This window comes from Lissotriton vulgaris, chromosome 7, assembly GCF_964263255.1.
Source record: "Lissotriton vulgaris chromosome 7, aLisVul1.2, whole genome shotgun sequence".
Lineage (NCBI taxonomy): Eukaryota > Metazoa > Chordata > Amphibia > Caudata > Salamandridae > Lissotriton > Lissotriton vulgaris.
The window spans coordinates 364,266,500-364,275,497 of record NC_141695.1 but is presented as its reverse complement, the minus strand read 5'-3'; positions in this window follow the sequence as shown (position 1 = coordinate 364,275,497).

Here is an 8,998-nt window from a genome sequence, read left to right as displayed (position 1 = left end):
GTTAACCCGACCATCAACAACCTAATCAACTCCTCGCTTAGCTCAGGCACAGTTCCTAGCCGCTGGAAAAAAGGAATCGTCAAACCCCTTATGAAGAAGGCGAATAAACCCCCGACGGATCTTACCAACCTCCGCCCCATCTCGTTACTCCCGGCCTTGGGAAAAATCACGGAACATCTAGTCCACAATGAACTGAAACACTATCTAGATAAAAACAACCTTCTCCATCCTCAACAATCAGGATTCCACCCCAAGCACTCGACAGAAACCGCCCTCATTGAACTGTCTGATACTATAAAAACTCTGCAAGATCAGAGAAAAAACTCCATCCTCATCCTTCTCGACCTAACGGCGGCGTTTGACACTGTCTCCCACACTATCCTTATCAGCAGGCTCAGGGACATCGGCATTTCTGACTCTGCCCTTTCCTGGATCTCGTCTTTTCTCTCCGACCGTTCCCAAACTGTCTCCTTGGGCCCATTTCACTCCAAAGACAAACTTGTCTCCTCAGGTGTTCCGCAAGGCTCCATCCTGAGCCCTCTCCTTTTTAACGTTTACCTCATTCCCCTCCTTAATCTAATAGAATCATTCGGCATACCTGTTACCTCCTATGCCGATGACACACAGCTCATTGTGCCATTAGACAAACTATCTACCAAAGCTGAACTCAACCTAAAACACTGCCTGACTGAAGTATTTCGCTGGATGGACAATAACCACCTGAAATGCAATTCGAGCAAAACGGAGATCCTTCCGATCGGTACAAATATCTCCTTCTGTCCAGCACTTTGGTGGCCGGACAACTCTGTTGCCCCCCCCCCAGACAGTTTCGTCGGCCAGGAACCTCGGCGTTATTTTTGACTCCGACCTCTCCTTTGATCAGCACGCCAGAACCGTCGCTGGCAAATGCTTTGGAATGATCAGATCCATGAGAAAGTTCTTTGACTTTCTTCCCATCGATGCCAGAAAGACGGTGACAGTAGCACTCATTATCTCGCGACTGGACTACTGCAACGGCTTGCTCGCAGGAGCCAAAAAGAACACTATCCATAAACTGCAGAGCGTACTACACACAGCCGCCCGTCTTGTCCTGGGTCTTCCCCGCAGATCCTCTATTTCTGCAGCACTTCGTTCACTTCACTGGCTCTCCCTTCACAAAAGGATTCTCTTTAAGATCCTGATTATAGCCTTTCGTGCCTGCAACAAAACTGGCCCTAAATACCTCACCAAACGCTTCCCCCACTACCTGCCCAGCCGTCACCTTCGCTCAACCAACGACAACCTCATTCTTCTCCCCAAATACAATCTGAAAACGAAGGGTGAGAAGACCCTCAGCTTCCTTGCAACTAAAGCCTGGAACAAATTACCCAAATCCCTCAGACAACAAACCCAGGAAAAACCTTTTCGAAAACTGCTAAAGACCTGGATCTTTAATCTCCCGGACGATCACTCCAAAGCTTCCATCTAATCCTCTTGCACTGGCTCACTTAGGTTCCCTAGCGCCAAGATGCTCCCTCCGGAGCGAACGTCGCGCTCTACAAATACCCCACAAATATCACAAATATCAAATATCACACACAAAAAGAACTTAAGTGGGACATGATGGTCCATCCACAGCCTGATGGGCCATTTTGGGCAGGATGGGAGGGAGGAGCTGGGCACCACCTCACACTTACACATGAATAGGCAGTGTCCTGTCCCCACACAAAGGACCCACACAAAGGACCGCTTAACACACTGTCGTGAGTCAGGAGAAAGAGCAGGAAGAGAGGACCTCTGTGCACTTCAAAGTTCTTCTTTGAAGTCTCCCCCACTTTAAAGGCACCACTGGGCATAGGAACTGGACTGCTGACCCTACCACTTCAGTACATTTCTAAACCTGTGCCAGGAAGGAGTACTGCTGTGCTGCTGAAGTATCACCACTCTGCTGCACTGCTGCTCTGGAAGAAATGCTTTCTTGCTGTACTGACCTGCTGCCTTTCTTGCCTGGGTAAGGAGGACTGGACCCACATCACTGAATCTAGAACCAAAGTGACTTTAAGGGCTTGCTGGCTTGCCTCCTGATTGAAGTCTCATTGACATAAAAGAGTTCCAACTCACCTGCCTCAGCACTGGGACTCTGCCATCTGTGAGTTTGCCCAGGAATTTATGTGCCACGCAGTCAGCGATGCAGAGTAGGCTTTGGGTCTATCCCCTTCTGCCATTGACTTTCTTTCACCAGTCTCTTTTAGCCATTAGATTGAGCCTTTGTTGGTAAAGTTTTGACTTAGCCCAGTGGAATAATAATTTCACACCTAATTCTATTTGCAGTTTCTGGGTTTTTTCTGTAGTCAGTGAAGTGCGTGCATTGAAATGCATGAGAAACTGCTTTAGAACTATAGGCCCCCAGGTAAGGATCGCGTTTAGCCCCTCTGATTGGTGACCCTCCTGCCTCAAAGATCTGTCATCTGCTGTTGAGAAAGCTAATGCCTAGGCTTCTGGACTGACAGAGCGCAAGATGGCCACTTAGATTAATGCCGTAATGGCGGCTTCTTATTGTCAAATGAAAATATTGAAAGACATCCTTCTTTATTCAGGGTATTTGAAAACTTGTGTCTAACATTGTTACTAGGCTTGATAAAACTAAGGTTTGTTGCTTAATTCTATCAGATGGTGTTATTTGAAGCTTAAAGCGGTATAAAATGTGGCAGTTTGACTTGCTTTGAATTTTAGGAAGTCTGACAGTGTCTCCAAAGCGGGCCTTAAGCTGCCTTACTCCCGGCAAGCCTTTTAGAACACTGGTGCCACGGCGCTGCAATCCTTGTTCTCAAGATATTCTCTTGAGGGCTCCCTTTTTTCTGATTCTTCCCTTCTCTTTTCAGTTTAGCACCTTAAAAAAATCTAGGAATCTGGTTAGGGCCTCGCTTTTATGGAATACTCTTTCTCTAGTACTGTGTAAAATTGACACTCAGCAAAGGATAAGAAGGTCCCTCAGAACACATCTGTTCTGCTGAGTCATTTGCCCCCCTGCTGTGTGCTAGTCCCAGCTCCAAGATTATTGTGCCTGAATGATTGCACTTTAGAAGTATCAGCGGAACTCAACTAGACCCCTCTTTCCGCTCTTGCAGGCTCAATCATGTGTATGTGTCTCTCTCTCTAATCGGCAAGCACAGCATTTATTTACACATTAAACCCCAACCTTATTGGTCTGCAGAGTGACTTTTTAGGTCGAGCCTTGCGGCAGCGCACATGTGCTACTCGCTCTGCATGCTGTATTGGTGTATGCACTGAAAGCCCAGCCCACTCTCCGCCCATATTTTTCATTGGCTTGTGTCATAATCCTTCATCAACGCTGGCTTCTGATTGGTTAATAGCCTTGTTAGTTTCGCCTTGGTACCGCCTTGCCTTCAATTGTATCCTCCCATGGCTACAGGTCCTTTTAATTCTGTTGCAACACAGTATGTCTTATTTAGTCTACAAGCACTATTTTGTTTAACGTGTTTCTCCTACTGCAGTCACAACGTGCTTTTCTTACATTCAGTGTGCCATGCGCGCTTTCATTTTTAAGCAGCCCCAGAAAATGGGGGCGCTTGTTTGAAGTTAAATTGGTCTTGCATTTACAAGAGTTTGAGCTATTGCCATTGTAAATGACAATAGCTTAAACACTCATAAATGTGAGACCTGTACACGTGCCTATATTTGTTTAGGTAGACACTTGCATTTCGAAAGGGCAAACACAGCACTTAGGCTGTCTCGAGGAGTCGGACGAAGTGCAGAGTGTTGTACAGAAAGGCAGATACTTTTACGAAGATCGCGTGTCATTTTGGCCTGTTGTTCACTGGAAAATGATTTTGCGGAAAAGGGGTGTCATGGTGCCTAAGTTGCTGGTTGTGGAACAAAGAGCCCCAGTTTTCCGGCTTCCATTTTGGACAATCTGTGCAGTACTGCGCAGGTCACTTGGTTTACCTATGGCTGGGTCTATTCGCATGTCTGCCAAACCTTGGAGCAAAATAGGCAGAACACAGACAGTGCGCATTTTATTAAAACACTGGACTTTTTTATTTAATTAACATTTGTGACATCCTCCCTGGGTAGCTCTAAGATCAGTCAGTGGAGCTCACACGAGCGCTGAGCCTGTGGGATCGGTCTGGTGAGAGAAATAGCACTGCTGTCTCTAGAGTGAGCCCTGGTAGCTCCTGGCAGCTGCTCATTCTCTCTGGGTATCTCGAACATCAGTCACTGGCGCACACACGAGCCCTGAGCCAGATTTTACAAAAAAACATCTGTTTGTCAACTTAACAAACAGATGCTTTTTTAGGTCGAGGTACTATCCGGTTCGTCAGAACCGGAAGTAGCGAGATCTTATGTTTCTTAGAGGGGCTCTTTATCCCGCCTCTAATTTTGGCTCCCTCCCATTGGCTGGCTTCCTAAACGGAGGCCAGCCGTCACTCCAAATAGGCTCCATCCTTTTCGGATTTGGAGGTGTGTTCGGTGTTCTTCTTTCCACTTTTTGGCCACGTCCCTTTTTGAACACCGAACACGCCCCCAAATCCGAAAAATCGCAGAGCTTTATGCCGCCATTTTGTTTTCTTCCTCGCTGTCCTCTCCTCGCTGTCCTCTTGTTCTTGTCTAGCCTTCTGCCCGCGCCGTGTCTATTTCCCGCCCCCCTCCCGCTGTCCGTGTCTTTTTCCCGCCCCCTCCCGCTGATGAGGTTGCAGCTCTCACAAGAGCCGGGCACCGGCCTTCTGCTTCATGTGTGCCTGCTCGCAAGCCTCCCTCTCAGCACCTGCAGACTCCCACCTCCCTACTCCCTTTCGCTCTCACCCGTCCTCCCAGTCCGTAGCTCCCTGCTCCTTCTACATTATCAAAACAGGGGGAACAATTGGTCAACTGTAACGCACGTCTCCTTTTCTTGTGCCTGGCCGGCAGTGATCCGATTCGGCTTGATGCTCAGCAACACGGCACCTTTAACTACTGAAATTCACTCAAAGAACTACAAGCCCCATTTCCCTATGTACTAACAGTGACACACACGCAGTGTCGTCATGACGTCCTTTCCGGCCGGTGGGTCTCCGATACTCCGGTTCTTTGCCGCGCTATGACAGGATTTATGCTCCGGTCCCGCGACTCTGATTGCACGAGCTGAGGACCGGAACCTGAATAGGTTGAGATGCTGAGTGACATTTCAAAATGAAGTAAGTGCTGTAATAACGCGAAGACACACTTTGAGTCCGTCCTTACTAGCGTTCTTCTTAATCAGCCCACACTAAATCTCCAGTTTAGAGACTTCTCTTTCACTTCGCTCTCCCGTCTACAAACATTACCTTTTCTTAATACTACCCCCAGGACCACCCACATTATCCTTCCGGTCCTGTTTGAAACGTTCAGCTACCCCAAATTGGGTAAAGTATTAAGAGGGGAGCGGAGCGAGCCCCCGGGGTGGCTGGAGGAGAATGGCTCGGAGAATGCCCCCAGCCTGCTGCTGCTCGACTTTGACCGCGAGGTGATGCCGGTGGCTGGCGGTCTGGGGCTCTACACGCGGCGCCTGGTGCTGCTCACCTGGGTGCCCATGCGCTTAATCGGCTTCAGCCAGTTCTCGGACTCCTTCCTGCTGGATCAGCCGGACTACTGGTGCCGGGGCAACGCCACGGCGCACTGCCTGCTCGCCCCCACCAGGGGCCCGGGTGGGCCCCGAGCACAACATGAGCCATAGCCGGGGGCTCCGGGAGCACCCCGCCCATGCCGAGGACCCGCCGGTGGGCAAGGACTGCCAGTGCAGCGAGTGGAGCTACCAGATCCGGGCCGGCCTGGGGCAGAATGTGGTCAGCAAGGTAAGAATGATGTGACCTGACCTGCGACCCCGCTCCCAGCAGTACACCCATCAAAGCACGGTACTGAACGCACGTTCGCACCAGTACCTCCACCCCCCGTTTCACAGAGGGACCCGGCATGGTACAACTACTCTGCCACTATTGTAGCCTGCCAAACTCCTCAACACTCCCCCTCACAGAATTAAAGCAGGCTTTCCCCGGTGAGACAGGCACTGCAGCGCCCTTCTACCCTGCTAAACCCCTCACTGAGGCAGGTGCCCTCGGCATGGTACTGCGTGCACTGTGGCACCATTATACACCCCATCAGATTTCTCGTGGAAGAAAGGTACACAGAGCTAGGACTGTATGCCTTCGAAACTGTTCCCTTGGAGGCAGGGTACCTTCTGCTTTGCAGGGCATGTGCTGCAGTGTGATTACACCCATTATTAAACTCCTCACAGAGGCCGGGTACCCTCGGCGTGGTACACCAGCTACCATATCTCTATTAGACGCCTTCTGCAGGTAGGGTGCCCTGATGTAGAATGCACTATACCCTCACTGAACACCTCTCTGAGGCAGCGTACCCTTCACGAGGTTCGGCATGGATTGACGCTCTTTTTTGTACCCCACTAGATTCGTCAGAGAGGCAGGGTACCCTCGGCATGACACCGCATGCCCTGTAATGTAGCTCCGTGGTGCCATACTCCATAGGAACTGCTCACGTATGAAGCGAGGAGAAGCAGGGAGCAGCCTCTGGCAGAACGTGGACCTGGAAGGTATGGTAAGGATCACCCCGCCCCTATACTATAGAAACTGTTGCCCCACCACATTCCCTACACTGCCCTCACTCAAACTATATTGTTCTTGCAGGTGGCTTCAGCAGACACCGCCCCCACCAAAACCAGCACCCCATGAACTCTACCCTCTCATAACACTGAGAGCACCTCGGCACTGCGCCCCACCATCTACCGTACCCCCTCTGTCAGACAGATCATGGCACACCGGTCCCTCTCTCAGCACAGCTTTCATGGCACATCCAATCATAAGAGCCCTCCCTGACCCCTTCCGTTCACACAGAGTCCACTTTATACACACATCTCCCCTGGATTACTAAAGATTCATCGGCGCGCTAGGGTTGGGTTGCTGCCCGAAACATCTGTGTGCCTCTGGGGCTAACGCGTATTTAGAGTTCCCGTCTAGAGACTGCATTTCTCCAGCCTGCTGCTTTGAACATTCTTGTTCGTGCCAAGAACCTTCTAAGCAGACTTCAACCCAGATTTAAAATGCATACTGGTTCCTAATTAAAATCACTCAATATGGTAAATACACGGCAGTCTGTATATAGTGCTTTCTTAGTCGATTTTACGCTTCGAATTGCTTTACATAAAATGCGTACAATTGACTAATGTGGCGGTCCTACACTGCAAGGATGAACAGTCACGCTGGCCCTGCCGGCTTCGCACTCGTGGCCTGCAGTTATCGACATTTGTCAGCCGTGTGTGCTTGGCACCCTGAGGGAGGGGGCAGCTCTGCTCTGTGAGTTGGCAGGCTCAGGCTGCGTAGTGAAAACAAATAATATTAAATGATAATGAAATTCACTCAGCTCCCAGTATAATATGAATAAACTCCTCCCTCACTGTGCTGTTCTTTTCACGAGCGGAGCTCTTCACGGAGGGCATTATTTTTACAGGCGGAGATTGGGGGTGTTTTCGAGGATTAAACCCCCTAACTCTTCCCTGCTTTACTTTTCATATTATCACAAACAGCGTGTCCTTGTGACCTCCAAAAAGCACGGCCTCCCTTGCCAAGTGACAAAATGACACACAATGGAGCTCCCATTGCAATCTCCCGACAGCTTTCACTTTCGTTATCTAACTGTGTCAGACTAGACACTCATTGGTGACTGCATCTGTCAGCGACACAGAGAGTGGGAAACAATAAAGCATGAAAACAACTCCCGCTTTGACCGCTGCTGTGAGCAGGAGGTCAATCAGGTCTCGGTCGCTTGCGGATGTTATGGAGGGGTCATTGTACCCCAGAATTAGGTGGTGGAAGTCCATTGTTAGTGTGGCCCCTGTAACGTCATTGATTAGAGTGATTATGGAGTGCCAGAACTTATTTGTTTTGGCGCAGTGGAAGAGGAGGTGAGCAAGGTCCCCCTTCTGCCTGTTGCAGTTCCAGCAGGAGTCGGTCTCTCTGAGGCCCATGTTGGCTAGCCGTGCTGGGGTCCAGTAGGCCATGTGCACTAGCCAGAATTTTGTTTGATCAAGGGTCGTTGTCACCTTCCTTGATGTGGAGGACCATAAATCTGCCCTTTCCTTCTCACTTAGCTCTCTCCCTGCTGATTCTTCCCATTGGCTTAAAGTTCTGTTATTCATTTTGGACGTTTTGGGGGTCATGGCTCTGTATATGTGCGCTACTTGGTGTCCTGTGATGTTCAGGCTGTTAGCGTATTGTGTTATTGATGGGGTGAGCGTGTTTATGTTGGCTTTGGCTAATGCTACTCTTATTTTAAGGAAATTATAGAGCTCTATGTTGTCAAAATTGTATTGTTGTCTGCGTTTGTCAAACGTTGTCTGATTCCCTGTCTCCTGTAGCTGGCTCACCGTTGTTATGCCTTGCCTGTACCAAGTGTGCATATCCAGTGTTTTATTCCTGTACTTAATTCTGGGGTTGTGCCATAGCGACTCTAGCTGAGTTTGTCTAACGCTGATGTCTAGTAGTTTGTCTAATTTTAGTAGGGCCAGTCGTATGTTCCTGAGGATTGAGTTCTGTTTAATCGCGGGGTGCTTTGTCGCTGTGAGTAGAGCTACGGGTTCCATTCCTCCTAGTAGTCTCCGCTCTAGGGAGAGCCAGGCCGGGGTGTAATCGTTCTTTGGTGATATCCATTGTAGGCCCTGTGCTGCCAAGCAGGCTGTTTGGAAGGTTCTAGAGTTCGTTATGTTCAGCCCTCCTAGAGCCTTGGGAAGTCTGAGTTTCTGGAGGCTGATTCTAGGTTTCTTCCCTCTCCATAGGAATGTGTTTAATAGCTTGTCCAGTTTCTTGTGAAAGTCAGGTGTGTTGGTTAGTGGTAGCATGTTGAGCGTGTAGTTGATCATAGGGGTGACCATCATTTTGATGGTCTCAACCCTTCCCCACCATGTAGTAAATCTGGGCGACCATCCCTCTAGTTTCTCTTTTATTTTGTGTAAGATTGCTTGTTCGTTCTG